Source organism: Podarcis liolepis (genome assembly GCF_965112155.1).
Source record: "Podarcis liolepis genome assembly, chromosome: Z".
NCBI lineage: Eukaryota > Metazoa > Chordata > Lepidosauria > Squamata > Lacertidae > Podarcis > Podarcis liolepis.
This window is the reverse complement of record NC_139570.1, coordinates 45,152,096-45,168,349: the sequence shown is the minus strand read 5'-3', so window position 1 is coordinate 45,168,349 and position 16,254 is coordinate 45,152,096. Positions and strand designations below refer to the sequence as shown.

General features: G+C 44.5%; 1 long non-coding RNA gene across 1 annotated transcript in view; it reads left to right on the top strand.

Moving 5' to 3' along the window:
- LOC310698658 overlaps window positions 1-16,254 on the top strand; it is a 268,507-nt gene that overhangs the window by 184,779 nt on the left and 67,474 nt on the right. The window contains exon 2 of the long non-coding RNA XR_014521667.1: window positions 14,443-14,749. This is a non-coding gene — a long non-coding RNA (uncharacterized lncRNA). The remainder of the gene's footprint in view (window positions 1-14,442; window positions 14,750-16,254) is intronic.

The window sequence follows — 16,254 nt, the reverse complement described above, 5'->3', positions numbered from 1 at the left end:
TGGTGTGCATGCACTGCATCATGTGATCAGTTATGCGGGGCAGGGCTTACCTGGGCACACCAAATATTTTATTCAAGTTGGCACCCCTGACCACAGGTATAACAAATTCATGTTTAAAGATGCATAGTTGCTTAGATTTTTTTTCCTTATATGCCCCCCAGCATTATCTTAGGGCAAGTGCAATATTCTTAGGAAAATATTCTGCATGCACAGAAAGTAGCATAGAGCACCTCTCTATGTCCTCGTCTCCTTAATTCAGTTTGATTTCCTTGGGAAGGGTGATGCCCACAAGGAGACTCAGCTTTGGCTGACGTGCAGAGAAAGGGTAGATTAGTAGCCATCCCCGGACTGACAGGGGAAGGCAATGGAGGGCACAAAAGCAACCTTGGTCCAACAGACCAGGAGCACTTCCTCCAGGCCGCCTGCCTATCAGAGTGACATAACAGATGACACAGGCAGAACTGAAAATTACTGCTGACACATCCCTGCCAATGCTCTGTCTTCTCTTTCTTCTCTTAGAGAGAGGATACAAGGAAATTGGACTTTGAAAGCAGTCGTCATGCATGGCTTGCTGTGTTCGATTGAAATTCTTAAAATGTTGCTGCAGCAAACTCCAAGGAGCACAGAGGCAACATGGGAATCACTTTGTGAGTCAATTAAGTTCCAAGGAGTTGCAAATAAAGGATGATGCAGGTTATGTCTCTTCACCTCTGTCCTTCCATTTCCTTCATTCCTTTTGCACAGGGAGCCCGTGGCCCTTCAGATGTTGTTGAACTCTTAATACCCTTCATCCCTGATGCTGGCTAGGGCTGGTGGGAGTTGGAGTCCAACAACATATGGAGGGTTGCATCCTCCCTACTACTATTTTACAGTACACACTTGCACAGCTTCACCCTGTAGTGCCCACATACACCACAAGTCACAGAACTTTCCCTCAAAGTCGCATTCCCTCAAACACATCCTGTTTGCCATACTTTGTACAGGATTTGCACAGTTCCTCACTGCCAAGGCATGCTGTCTGTCAGGCTAGGTGGGAACAATGATCATAACGTGGCAGCATATAGGGCAAGGCATGATGGGAGCAGTCACTAAGTTATCCTGGTGGTGACTTTATATCCATTTTAGGCAACCTTAAAGGAGTCAATTCTTCAAATTGCGTGTTACTCCTTTCTGATCTTCAACTATCACAGACCAGCCCCTTCTTTATTGCTCAGGTCACACAACTGGAAACCAACATCTACCCCCTGAAGCAGCTCCTTCTCTCTCCCTAATGGCAGATTTCAGAGCATTTTAGAGGACATGTTGGTATCCTTCATTCAATGTAGAGAAAATGTCTAGACAGGCAGGTGAATCTTACTTCAACACTAGCAATTGGGGCAATGTCCTCTAATGAATGGTGTATGGTAGACCTGTGGTACATGTAGCTCTGATCTCACTGAGGGTAATAGTTGGAGGGGTCAGGAGGAATTGCTGTGATAAGCTGCCACTACTTCCCATCACTCACACCTCAAACACTTGCCACTTAAGGAGACTGCCACTCTGCCTAGTAGTAAGGCCAGCAATGACTTCAACTCCCAGCATGGCCAATGGTGAGGGATGATGGCACTTGTAGTCCAACAACACCTAGAGGACCATAAGCTCCTCACCACTACTTTTGCATTTTCCAGATCCATGTAAAGCTAGCTGGCTGGCTGCCAGAGCCTTGTATTGGAACACCACAAATATTCCTGGACTTGATAAAAAAATTCCTTCCAGTAGCACCTTAAAGACCAACTAAGTTAGTTCTTGGTATGAGCTTTCGTGTGCATGCACACTTCTTCAGATACACTGAAACAGAAGTTGCCAGATCCTTCTATATAGTGAGAAGGTGGGGAGGGGTATTACTCAGAAGGGTGGTGGGAATGGGAGATTGGCAGATAGCTGAGATGAGCCTGTTGATGACTCTTAACGACTGCAATAGGTCTTACAGGAAAAGGCAAGGGGTGAGAAGGTGAAAAATGGCTTAGTCATGTATAATGAGATAAGAATCCAATGTCTCTGTTCAGACCAGGTCTCTCCATGGTTTTTTTTTTCCTGGACTTGGCAAGTTCTACTCCCTTCTTTCTTTGAATCCACTTATGGCTTTTAGTCTCTCTCTCTCTCTCTCTCTCTCTCTCTCTCTCTCTCTCTCTCTCCCCCCCCCCCACCATGCTTCTTTCCCCCCAACACACCATATGCATACCTCATATTTTCCTCTGGGAAAAAGTTTCCTAGCACAGGAACCTTTCATCATCCAAATGTTGTCTATATCCCATCAGCTTCAATCAGCATAGCCAAAGATCAAGGATGATGGGAGTTGCAGTAATAATAATAGTAGTAATACCACCACAAAGAACAACAAAAATAATACCTCTGGGAGGAAGGGCAGGGTAGAAATCAATCAATCAATCTAAATGAATAAACAAACAAACAAACAAACAAACAAACAAATACTACAATTACACCTGAGGCATAGACGTCATTCCAGTGTGCCAAGCATTTGATGAGCATTGCCATCAGTACCACCCTCACCCTGCAGGGAATGATTTGTTCCGAAATATGCCAAACCCAAAATAAATTTCATCTCAAATACAATAATCCACCTCTTCCCCCCCCATGCCAGTAGCAATTTCTCCATTTTGTGGTTGTTTTTCAGATAAAAGCATAGCAAATTCACAGCACTGTAAAATAGCAGAACAGAAGAAATCTGCTCACCCTTAATCAAACTGGGCCCTGTCGCATTCAGACTCCTTTTCAACTAATCCAAAGACTGCAGGTTGGTTACTGACAGATTCCCCAGCTCCAATTATAGCTCGTTCTCATTTTTCCTCCCCTTTGCAACCTTCCCTTGCCCATGTAATCTGCTCTCATCATGAATACAGTTCAAGAAATATTTTGATGAAGCCCAGTCTTCTCACTGAGCCCATTATTCCACACCCTGAACAAAACCTGCAATGAAAAAGCATCACCTTCCCCCAGATCCATCATCCTCCTAATTAGTGTTATTACCTCACTCTGAACACATTTGGTTTGTTCTGTCAGACCTTTTGAGGGCAATGCGCATAAGAAGGCACAGACTGCATGCAGAAGCCAGACCATTGATTTCTATAAATGTCACCATTTAATAATTCCTTTCTTCTTCCTTAGGCTCTACTTACCTAAAGTTGGGTGCTTTTTTTCTGTCCTTTGACAAGCGGTACTTGTTGGGAAAATGTATCCACTTATATAAAAATATTCCTCCATCCCTCCCTCTCCTTTCCTGTGATTCCTGCATTTGCAGGAGGTTGGACTAGATGACCCTTTGGGAACCTTCCAACTCTACAATTCTATGACTCTATTATCCTCTCCCTCCCTTTCCCCACCGCCCCTTTGGGGAAAAGTTACATATAATTTAGAACCTTCCATTTTAGATCCACACAAAGGGTATTATTCTGTACTTTTTATAAGCCTGGCTCACTTCCATCACTGGCTCCCCCCCAACATGCCCACCACTCCTTTAAGTTAACTTCAAAAGTTGTTGAACAAAGGTTGGCATTCCACCAATGGCTGCCCATTGGCCATTCCACTGAATAAATGATTCTCAGCTATCTATTCACTATTTTTCCATGCTGAGCACTGGACATTTAGTATTGCTTCGTCACCCCTGCCATATAATTATATATATATATGTCCTTTCACCTCTTGCAGCTTAGCAATCAGCTAGGCTTTCCTTAACAGGTTCTTAGGAGGTACTTTATCAAAAGCTTATTGAAAGGAAATCTAAATAAATCACATCCACTGGTCCACCTTTATCCATTTGTTGTAATGATTTCAAACAAAGCCTGCTCCAAAAGCCTAGCAATTTACTGTGGGAGACCTCCTGCTGGTTGACCTGAGTGTCTGAGGGCAACACAACTCAATGGATTCAACAATTTCCCTATTATCTTTCAGGCTATTGAAGTTCAGCTTTGGCAGCTGATCTAATTCCTTGATCGTTTGCCGTAGCTTTTAAAGAAATATGGAGACAGCATTGACCACCCTCCAGCCTACAGAAATCAAAGCAGGTTATAATGAATATAGTTTCTTTTGTTAGTTGTTGTACTTTGTCCTACCATCCTGTTGAACTGTTTCAGACCCAGGAATTGATTGCCTTGTCCTAAAGTGTTTAAATGTGGAAGCAGGTCTGGTCTCCTCATTAGCTTCAAAGGGCAATGTTTATGGAATAATGTTCCATCCTTCTATGCTCCATCACCTTTATTATCTGAAATGTGATTATACACTTCCACATTGTCCCATCAGTGAGGACCATCAGCCTCCTGAGATGTATAGAACCCATGGAATATTTTATCAGTTCATTAATTGTATTTATATCCCCATACTTTGTTTTGTGGGAGGATTAAATATTATTTTAGACTGAAATAAAGTTGAAAATAAAAGCAACAAAAAAGATGAACACCTTACAACAAGAATTCTAGAACAATTCTTTTATCTTTAAAATGTTTTTTTAAGGGGTGGGGGAGAAAATAATCAATTACCACCTTTGCTATATCATAGATGAGCCTGTTGGACAGAGTGAAATAGCAAACTAACCCTGAAATTCTGTTGTCGCTGGGATAGGCTCCTAAGAACCATAGAATGTTTTGGCTCTTCCTCTCCAAAGCCAGAGTGAGAGTTCTGCCCTCAGAGAGGGAGACACAACTTCGTAAAGTCCCTCCTCACCACCTTGGAAACTTCACACTAGCTCCACTGACATCAAAGCTCCAATATTCATATAGTCTGTAGCGGTATATGATGAGGATGTATCAGATGAGAACATGGGAAAGCACAGATCTAAGCTGAAGATTTGTCAACTTCATGAAGGATAAAGCTACCATTGCTTGCTAGCCACAATTGTTATATTCTACGTCCACAGTCAGAAGTGGTATCCCTGTGGGTACCAGCAGCTGAGAATCACAAATGAGGAGAGCTCTGTTGCACACAGGTCCTGTTTTGGGGGCCTCCTGGAAGCATATGGTTGGCCAATGTGAGAACAGGATGCTGGACTAGATGGGTGTTTGGCTTGACCCCATCGGTCTCTTCTTATGCTCTTAGTGAAAGAGTTAGTGACTTGATGTTGGTTGTGCTGTGACATCACCTTATAGGTCTGATGATTATCAGCCCAGACATGCCAGGTAATCTATGGAACTAGTAGGCACCTTATTGGCTGGATATAACTGTTGGTCCACAGGCTGGTTTCTTCAGTCTGTGCAACTTGCTACTCAAGATGCCTGAAATATGCCTAGCCTCATCTCCCTTTCTGTTTGATCTGAAACCACTCTCCCAGGAAAGATCCTGTTTGCAGGCTTCCCGCAGGCATCTGCAACATCCCAACTATATTATATTTCCCAGTTAACCCAAGACATGAGTTCTTAGTGCACCTCAACATCCCAGAATAATCAAGGAAAGGGCTGTGGCACAGTGATGGAGCTTTTGCTTTGCATGTGGAAGATCCCAGGTTTACTCCTTTGCAATTCCAAGTAGGGCTGGGAAAAAACCCAATCTGAAACTCTGAAGAGCCACTGCCAGGCAGTGTAGATAATACTAAGGTTGATGGACCAATTGTCTGACTTGGTGTGATGCAGCTTCCTATTTTCCTATGTTATTGTGAGGAAGGGCCGTAGTTTGGTGATAGAGCTGGTGTTTTGCATACAAAAGGTCCCCTGCTCCATCCCTGACAGTTCCAGGTAGAGTGGAGAAAGACTCCTGTCTGAAACCTTGGAAAGCTACTGCCACTTGAAATAGACCAGCCCTCCCCAAACTGATGCCCTCCAAGTGCTTTGGATTACAGCTCCCATCAGGTTCAGCCAGCATGACCAATGGTCCAGCATGATGGGAACTGGAAGCCCACAATGGGTAAACAGTCAGATTCACTATAAGGCATATTCCTGTGTTATAAAGGAAAGGGCTACACCTGTGTGGTGAAGGACATATTTTATATACAGAAGGAGCAAGGTTCAATCCCTGGCAACTCCTGGTAGGGGCTGAGAATATCCCCTGCCTGAAATCTTGGAGATTCACTGCCAATTAATGTAGACATTTTTTCAGCTAGGTGAGGTTTAAGAAACATATGGCCCTCTGGATGATGCTAGATTACAATTCCAATCATCCATGACCCTTGGTCATGCTTGCTGGGACAGATGGGAGTACAACAGCATCTAGAGGGCCATAGTTTCCCCATCCTTGAGCTACTTGGACCAGCAGTCTGATCCTGCATAAGCCAACATCCTACATTTATGTACCTATGAGGCAAGGTCTTCCCTCATCGTTGTGTGACATTAACTCCTTGGATTCTGCTCTAATCTGCCACTTCTCCAGTCAACTCTTTGCAAGAAAGACTGCCTCTTAACTGGGTTCTGTTTTATTGACTCTAATATAGTCTCATTTATCCCCACACCTTTTTTCTTCTTTGCATTAAACACTCCCTGTGATATACAGCACAGCCATTACTGGGGCACATTCCTGGCACTTTTCATGGAGCTGGCATAGTAACACTACCTCTTTGAAACTCCAGAAGAAGCAAAATTCTTGCTACTTTATGTCCCTGTTTTTTAATTCACAACATAAATTTAATGCTAATGCTTGTCCTCAACCACATCAATATCTTCTCTCAACTGGCAGGATAAAAGCACAACACAAAAGTTGCCACCACAACAAGAAAAAATGGGAAACAAATGTGGGCTGAAGGAGGTAACTATTGGGTGGATTTGTGGCTGGTTGAACTAGATCACCCTCAATGTCCCTTCCAATTCTACAATTCTATGATCTTATGAAAGGCAGGATATTCATCCCACTTTTCATCAAATGAGCTCAGGGTAGTTCACAAGGTTCATACACCCATTTTACCTGACAAAAACCATGTGTGGTAGGTTAGACTGAGAGAGGGTGACTTGCCCAAGGTCACCTATGTAGCAACATTGCAGAGTGTTCATCATTGCAGACCATGTTCTCCTTTGTCCAACACTCAAACAGCTAGATCACACTGAAATCTGCTCATCTGTAAGTACTGTATGTTAATGTAGACAGCATCTGCCAAAGCCACCAATACTGCATGGTTAGTTCCCGGATGGTCTTCTGGCCTCTGGGGTAATTGAGTGGGTAACTATGCTTAACAACATAGCCAAAGGCTGTAGATTGGCACCTCCTGAACATGATTACAGGTTCATCATGGAAAATTTTCAGTGATGCACTACAGGATAGATGTGCACTGGGTAGTGCAAGATTTTCTACTGCAATCTGATTAATAAATGCAATTCATGGTTGGGTTCAAGGACTGATCCCCCCCCCCCTCTCTTCAAGAGGAACTTGAAATAGTGGTGACATTTTCTCTTTCATCCTCTATGCCCCACCACCCTGTCCCAAATCCTCAGAGAGCAACAATTTATCAATTCAGCAGAAATCAATTGTGAGGACAGCACAATAGGTACTTTTCTGGAGGCAAAAATGGGTTTGGTATGGTATACATATGTTATTTCCTTGTGGGGGAGGGCAAAGAGGCAGGGGACAGAAAGAGATTCTCTGATGCCATCTAGTGGAGATAGAGAGAAACACTTAGGTTCTCCTAAAGCAGTTGGGTTGGGGGAATATATTCTGCTTCCCTTATCTTATAAAGCAGTGGGCTGGTGGGGTTGGGAAACACATTCCTTGAGGTGTGCAGTTTCAAAGGGCCTTAAAAGATCAGAAGAACTGTATTATTACACCCAAATAAAACAGATGATCTTTGCATAGCATTACTTGAAAAGGGAGATATTTTTCTTGCTTCTAGCATTGTTACTCCATGCTGCCAAAGAGCTGATGATTGCCGAAGGAACAGCAACAACAGCTCTGCGCATAGAAAAATCCATCTGGCACCATTAGAAGTACTTTCCTTTCTGTACCCTGACTCTAAGGAGAACAGATGAAGAACCCTGCTGGATCAGACCAAAGGTCCATCTAGTCTGGTATCCTGTTGGTCAGCCAGATGGCCTCCAGGAAGCCCACAAGCAGAGCATCATTGTCACATTTGCTTGGCACTTGTATCTCAAACAAATAGTCAAACCAAGTTCCATATTAAGAACATAAGAAGATCCCTGTTAGATTAGGTGAAAGGGCCATATTGCCCAGTGCAGTCTTCTCACATTGGCCAACCAGATGCCTTTGGGTAGCCTGCAAGAAGAACCTGAATGAAACTTGTGATTCCCAGCAACTGGTATTCAGAGACATACTGCCTCTGATAATTAAGTTAGAACATAGCAATGTTTGGGGAGGAAGCCCTTCAGAAAGAGGAGGTTATTGGGGCATCTCCTCTCTGCAGAACTAGATTCTATTCCTGCTGGTCCAGTAGAGCTGCCTTAGAATCTAACACTTTTGCCAACTCAGCAGGAGCACATTTTGAGTAAGCTAGGAACTTTGCTCTAGAGAGTGGAGTGTCCCCATAAGGTTCATGGGAAAAGGAAACGGGGCCAAACTTATATAAGGAGTTTATTCAAAGAGAATAAGAAACCAAGTCTCCCTGTTTATGGTGCATGGGTTACTGAAGGTTATCCCAGGGAGAGCAACTGTGAGTAAAGGGTAGATACATAGCTGTGGATAGAAGGAGACAGATCAAAACTAAAATTAAGAGGCCTGGGTCAATAAGAACTTCTGTTCAGTGGCTAGAATTCATTAGGTGCAAGGCCAAGTTACAAAAGCCATGCACCCCTTCTAATTCAGTTTAGTCTCTGTGTTCATTCCATCGTGATATGGGGGTTATGAACAGAAAACTACCCTCCTAATCCAAAAGAAAATTGAAGAGGAAGAATAGAGTGAGTGAGACACGCCACTGTGCACTGTGTATAAATACACACATATATATTGGTCCTCTTTTGCTGTCACGCAGATGCTAAATAAAACTGGTTTATTTTGGGTGATGGATTATGGGAGTGTGGCTCATACATCCCAAACATAGCATTTTAAAAATCACATCTTATTTTTATTTGTATGGACTGAAAGGATTTTCATATCTTTGCTCCCCTCGTGATTCATCATGCCCAGAAACTGAGTCACTTATCCACACAAGGTTGATCTACAGTGCCTACAGCTGATAGCAGATTGTCACAGTTTATTAAAAGTCAGGTGTTGCTCATTCTCTGGACCCAATAGGATAGCAAATCATGACTCAGATCCTGATGTAATTGAGGGACAGCAGGCAAAATGAAGAGTAACAGATGGTTTTATTTATCCCTTGGAAGGCTTCTGAAACCCTTTCAATATCCCAGACCATGATAGGCATGAAGTGTGTTTATTTATTTGCTTAAAGCATTTCTTTGGCCAAAAGAAGAGGGGGCTTCCAGAATGCTTACAATGATCAATAATAGGAAAGTCCTCACAATTTAAATGTCACAATTGTTGTTGTTTAGTCATTTAGTCGTGTCCGACTCTTCGTGACCCCATGGACCAGAGCACGCCAGGCACTTCTGTCTTCCATTTATATGCCTGTTGTCTTTGTCCATGGAGTTTTCTTGGCAGGGATACTGGAGTGGCTTGCCGGTTCCTCCTCCAGGTGGATCACGTTTGGTCAAAACTCTCCACTATGACCTGTCTATCTTGGGTGCCCTGCTTGGCATAGTTCATAGCTTCTCTGAGTTATTCAAGCCCCTTCGCCATGGCAAGGCAGTGATCCATGAAGAGGAATGACACAATACAAAAGGATAAAATAATTGAGATAGAGAAGGAAAAAAGTAAACCCAGGCACTACTTCATTACAATGTTCTTATAAGTGTTTATTATCATACAGGATGGTGGTGGTGGGGAGATGATGATGATGATGATTTGAATGTATATACCACCCTATACTCAGGGCATTTCACAGGAAGATCACTGCAGTTGTTCCTTTTCTGGGCAACAGATGGTTCACTCTTCATCCAGGCAAGTGAAGGTGTATTAGCACAGTATGCATTCCAGCTAGGTAAAAAAACACTGGATTAAGATTCAGAGCAAGCCCATTGAGGAGTGTGACCTGGGGGAAGAGGCATGTCCTGGGCAGAATGCCAAGAGCCAGATGGAGAGGCCTAGAGGAACCTGGCCTTTGTGTGTCCTTTAGGAGGTTCTCCAGGGGTAGAGCACCTGTCTTGCATGTAGAAGTTCCCAAGTTCAGTTCCCAGCATCTCCAAGTAGGACTGGGAAAGAACCCTGGGTTGCTGATGACAGTCAGTGTGGACAACACTGAGTTTGAGGGATGGATGGTCTGTCACAGTATAAGAGTCCAGTGTTCCTAGGTTTGGGCTGCAAGCAAAAAATGTTTCCTGTTCTGGCATTAGTTTTCCCAAAGACCCAGCCTTTAGCTTGTGAAGAGGAAAGAGCTAATGCAGTGACAGTTGCATGGTTGTCTCTAGGTGTGCTGTCTCTCACCTCACTGCCTTGTTTCACCTGCCACAGGCAATGGGGCAGCACAGCTGGTTTTGGCAGGAGCAATGAACAAGGAATCACAATGCCACCTAAGATGTCAGTGGTTTTTGTGTGTGGTAAAGAGCTTGGAGAAGCAGCACAGAGGAGGGGTTATCTCTGTATGCGCCTGTTGTCAGCAGCTAAATCTCCCCTCCAGGCTACAAAGAAAGAATGAGACATTTCTCACACCCAGAGCAGGGATTGTGGCTGGTTAATAAAAGGAAACTTTTGCTCACTTCATCATAAATGTCTGCATATGAAGAAATGCACCTGTCCGGTTCAGTTTTGTTCAAAAGCCTCCAAGATGTTTGTATAAGTGGAAGAGTGGCAGTTGGTTTCACTGACTAAGCTATCCCATAGCACTCAGTTGCTTTCCCCTAACCTTTGCCAGTAGCTCTGTCGCTGCAATGTTGGAAAGACTACTAAGAAATGCTGCCAATGCTCATAATCGCCTTGTTCAGAGTTTATTCAGATTGTAATGCTCAGGGTATTGCTAATCAAACATCATAGGATCATAGGAAGCTGCCTTATACTGAGTCAGGCCATTGGATCAGCTGGCAGTGCATTGCCTGATGGGCAGAAGATTCCCCAGGACTTCAGTCAAGGTTCTCTCCCAGCCCAACCTAGAAATGCCAGGGATTGAACCTGGGGCCTCCAGCAGGCAAAGCAAATACTCTATCACTGAGCTACAGCCATTCCCAAAAATCTTCAAAGAAAACTTAGTGGTTGTGCTGTAGCAACATAAGAAGCAGCCTTAAATTGAGTCATACCACTGGCCCAATTTAGGTTCAGTAGTCTTTACACTGACCACCAGCAGCTCTCCAGCTGCTTCAGAGAATGTTATCTCCCAAACCCTACCTTGAGATTAAACCAGGAGTCTTATGCATGCAAAGCAGAAACTCTACCATTAAGCCATGGCCCACTCCCAACCATGGCCCTGCTGGAACTTGAACCCACAAACTTTGAATGATCTAGCATTAATCTAGAAGTCTAATGCCACAGAGCCTTCCAGCTCATTTCCCCTAGAGGTTGTTTTCCAGTTCAGGATGTGAACTGATATTTTGTACATGTACAGTCTGTTCTTGGGTTGACTAGACTGCTTTGTGGGTGCATGCAAGAAAATAACAGTCCTGTGCTGTTCACCCCTTGCTCTCAATAAAAACCACTTGGATTGCTCCACACCCTCCCCTGCAAAGACAAACCCTAGGCAGGGTTTATTGCACAAATGAATCTTCAAGCAGCTCTGTACTATGGCTGGTATACAAATATGATTTCCAGTGGCACAGCAGCACACATGTATCAACTTCATATTTATTTACTTATTACATTAATATACCAACTTTTTCTCCAAGGACCCCAGTGTGGTATACCGTAAATTTCGCTCCAAAACACGCACTTTTTTGCTCCGAGAAAGTAAGGGAAAATGCCTGTGCGTGTTAAGGAGCGAATGCACGGATCAGAGCCATGGCTGCCGTCAGTCAGGCAAAGCGGGAGCCACTTACACGCTCTACGAGGCTCTCACTTTGCTTTCTTTAAAGCGACCTGGAGCCAGGAAGGAGGGAGGGAAGGAGAGCCATAGCAGCAAAGCCGGCAGCAGCCGCTTAAACGGGAGGGAGAGACGCTTGCAAAGGTCTGCGCGCTCTCTAAACAGAGCAATGAGGCTGCAGAGAGACGGCAGGAAAGATAAAATTTAAGCAACCAGCAGCAAAATAAAACCAACCTCTAGCTCTGAGCCACGCAGTGAAAACCAGGAAGTAAAAAAAAAAAGGCTGGGGAGGGCATGAGGGAGAGGGGAAAACTTCGCAAATCCCCCGCGTCTCAGCTGATCGGCTGGGATGGAGCAGCTTGTTTTCAGGCAGGATAGATTTGAGCATTGTCTGGGTCCTAGTGCCCCTACCGCTTTTTTGTGCTCCATTCTATTGCTGCTGCTGGTGGCTGCTTACCATTCAGGCTGCAAGGAGGAGCACTTTTACACAGCTAATGGCAAATCCCCTGCAATCCCAAGTCCTCCTCACTTGCTCAAATCTATTCCGCCTCAAAACAAGGAGCGGAAGGAAAAGGCTGCAAACTGTTAAATGGAAAAAAAAACCCAGGCACAGGGCAAATACCTTAAGTATACCTTTAAAGCAACAGTGCTCTTTCCCTCCCTCCTCCCCGCGGAAAAGCTCCTTGTCCCTTGAGTTCTTTTCCTTCCCTCCCCACTTAAAATGTGGTTACAAAGCACGGATCCACATGGATCCTCAGGATTTTTGCATTGGGCTACCCCAAACTCACTGTCAGATCACATGTCTGTGGCCACAGCATGAACCATAAAAATCATACATCCACTGTTTCATTTAGAATATTTTTTCCTCGTTTTCCTCCTCTAAAAACTACATGCGTGTTATGGTCAGATGCGTGTTATAGAGCGAAAAATACGGTACATGGTTCTCTCTCTCCTCATTGAATTCCAACAACAACCTGGGGTGGTGGTGATGGCTAAACTCAGAGATAGTGACTGGCCCAAGGTCATCCAGTAAGCTTCACAGCTGAGCAGGGATTTGAACCATGGCTTCCCAGATCCTAGTTCAACACTCTAACCACTACACCACACTGGTTCACATTATTGTACAGAACACCTAGAAAATAGACCATAGAATCATAGACCTCAAGGGTCATCTAGTCCAACCCCCTGCCACACAGGAATCTCAACTAAAATATCCGTGAAGGATGGCCAACCAACCTTTGCTTAAAAACTTCCAATGAAGAAGAGCCCTCAACCTTCGCAGTGTCCTTCACTCAAACCCCACGGAACCAGGCAATTTCATCTGGAACACAAATCCACATATAAGAGGCCCACTCTCCTCTCCCCATGGCAGTCTGGAATCTTCAAACATTTGGCACAGCACACATAGTTCTTTAATTCATGGTGAGTTCAGGCCATTTGCCAAATGAATGGATCAAAATTGGAAAAACATTAAACAAAACACAACAGGGAGCTTGGCTTTCTTTTCAATCTGTCTTCAGATTTTTATTATTATTATTATTTTCTTTCAAGTTTGATTCTCATAAACATTCATTTGATAAGCTCTTTTATCTACTTGCTCCTCCAATATCAGATAGTGCCAGGCTATGAATACAAGGAGTTGGGGAGATTTGGCACTTTCTTTCTTTCTTTTTTTCTTTTTTGCATAAAACCTGAAGCATGTTTCAACATTTATTAGCTAAATGCTTACAAAAAGGGTTTTTTAAATACATAAATAAATCTGTATCTCTGCTGTAGCAAGTGTTTCACAGTCAGAGCTGTGGGTGAAGCCAGGAAGTGGATGTACCTCACACTTCCTGTTTCTGTGCCTCACAATAAGATCTATGTGGTATGTGTGCATGTGAGCACATGTTTGCATGTGTGTATGCATATTCACACACAATGAAAAGCAAAAGATCCCATTGAGAAGGCAACTTGAGGGTTGTATCCAATTAAGTTGTAATCAGAGTAGACCCAATGAAAGTAACATACCTAAGTTGGTTATGTCCCTCTATCTGATTGGTTCTATTCTGACAGGACTAACATTGAATACAGCCCTCTTTGGAACGTAGGGATTGGAAACTTCCATTTTGGAAAGTTCCATTTTGGACAAGTGGGAACTGTAACAACATTCACAGTGTAGAGTGCTTTTGTTCAAGATGCTCCATTCCGACCCTCGACCCCCACATTATCCATCAGCAGTGAAGACTGGTCCATTGGGGCTGGTGAGGCACTGCCCCACCAATCTCAATCACACACACACACCATTAGGTACCCCCTCTTAAAGATTTTCTGTCTCCTACAAACTGGGGTGAATGGTGTTTTGGTGATAGAGAGATTGGTACAGTGGTACCTCGGGTTACGAACTTAATTCATTCCAGAGGTCCGTTCTTAACCTGAAACCGTTCTTAACCTGAGGTATAACTTTAGCTAATGGGGCCTCCCACTGCCGCCACTGCATGATTTTTGTTATCATCCTAGGGCAAAGTTCTTAACTCAAGGTACAGTGATGCCCCGCAAGACGAATGCCTCGCAAGACGAAAAACTCGCTAGACGAAAGAGTTTTCCGTTTTTTGAGTCGTTCCACAAGACGAATTTCCCTATGGGCTTGCTTCGCAAGACGAAACGTCTTGTGAGTTCTTGCAAGTTTGTTTCCTTTTTCTTAAAGCCGCTAAGCCGTTAATAGCCGCTAAGCCGTTAATAGCCGCTAAGCCGCTAAGCCGCTAATAGCCGTGCTTCGCAAGACGAAAAAACCGCAAGACGAAGAGACTCGCGGAACGGATTAATTTCGTCTTGCGAGGCACCACTGTACTACTTCCGGGTTAGTGGAGTTTGTAACCTGAAGTGTTTGTAACCCGAAGTGTTTGTAACCCGAGGTACCACTGTACTCACGGAATTGACTTTCCTGCTTATTGAGTATATGTATGGTATAAAATAGATGTCCAGAAAACAAGAGAGAGCAGGCACTGGAGACTTCCCAGCTTCCTTCCCACTCCCCCACTTTAATCTCCACATATATAAAATCACCCATTCTCTTTAGTGATGGACTTGATTCAGAATTGGCTTGGCATTAAAAACTTTTGTTGGCAAATATTAAGTTATTATGTTTTAACTGAATCAGTTCAGGGCCCAGATATGTTTCGGGCTGGGGCGGAGGAAGGGGTGTGTGGTGGGTGCAGGCTGCCCTGGGTGTCACCACTGAGGGGGGTGACAAAATGCCAGGCAGCACTTACGCGCCTGCAGCGCGCCCGAGCCATGCGTTTCTCCTGCTGCCCCCCCCACCTGTAGGGCGGCTGAGTGGGAGGAGGTGGGCAGACTTTGGAGGCCCCACGGTGCACCCCGCCCCTATGAGTGGTTTGCCCTGCCCCTGGTCGCACTGCCCCAGGCGCCTGAGTGGCTTTCTCTGCCGCTGGTGTCGGGTCAGCCCCAGGTAATTCTGGATTGGATCGTAGCTGCTCCAAAGTGTCAGACCAGGCCTTGAAACCTCTCTCTCTATGTTTTTTTGGGGGGGGTTTTGTTTTGTTTTTTTGCAGTGTTTGATCTATCATTATTGCAAATACGTATCAGTATGTATGGATGGAAAGGTGTAGCAGACTGGGCATGCGCAGTGGCTGCTGCAACATTCAGAAAATGAAAAGGGGAGCCATGGATGGTTCCACTTGGTGGTGCCATTCTCCATGTTCTGCATCTTCCAGCACCACCAGAAGAATAGACCAGTATGCTGGGGCTGTGTGGTAGCAGCTGTATGCCTGTCACACTCTTATCCACACTGTGGCCATACAAAGAGTGGGTGCAGACAGTGGCAGACAGAAAGCAGCAGTTTCAAGCCAGAAACTGCACTGGAGGAAGGACAGGATTAGGAACAGGGGCTTTGGCGATAAAGAGCACTACCACACTGGAGACCAAGGGCAGTAAGAGGAACTCCATTTTGGACTGAAACTAGGAGGATCCAGGTGGCCGATTCAGTGGGGAACTAGTGCCAGCCCAGTCAAAGTTGAGAGGTGAAACTAGAAGGAACAACTGGAGCATAGAAGGGGAGTCATAGGAACATAAGAAGCTGCCTTAAGCTGAGTCAGACCACTGGTCCATCTGACATTGTCTATGTGAACTGGGAGTGGCTCTCCAGGACCTCAGGCAGAGAACATTCCCAGCTCTTCCTTGAGATTCCTGGGATTGTACCTGGGAACATCTGTATGCAAAAGCAGATGGTCTACGGCTGAGCCATGTCCTTTCCCCCAAGAATATCTGAGAGTCCAGTATAGGGAAGTTTAACATGGTCTGCAGCCAACATCAGTCCTACTCAGAACAGACCC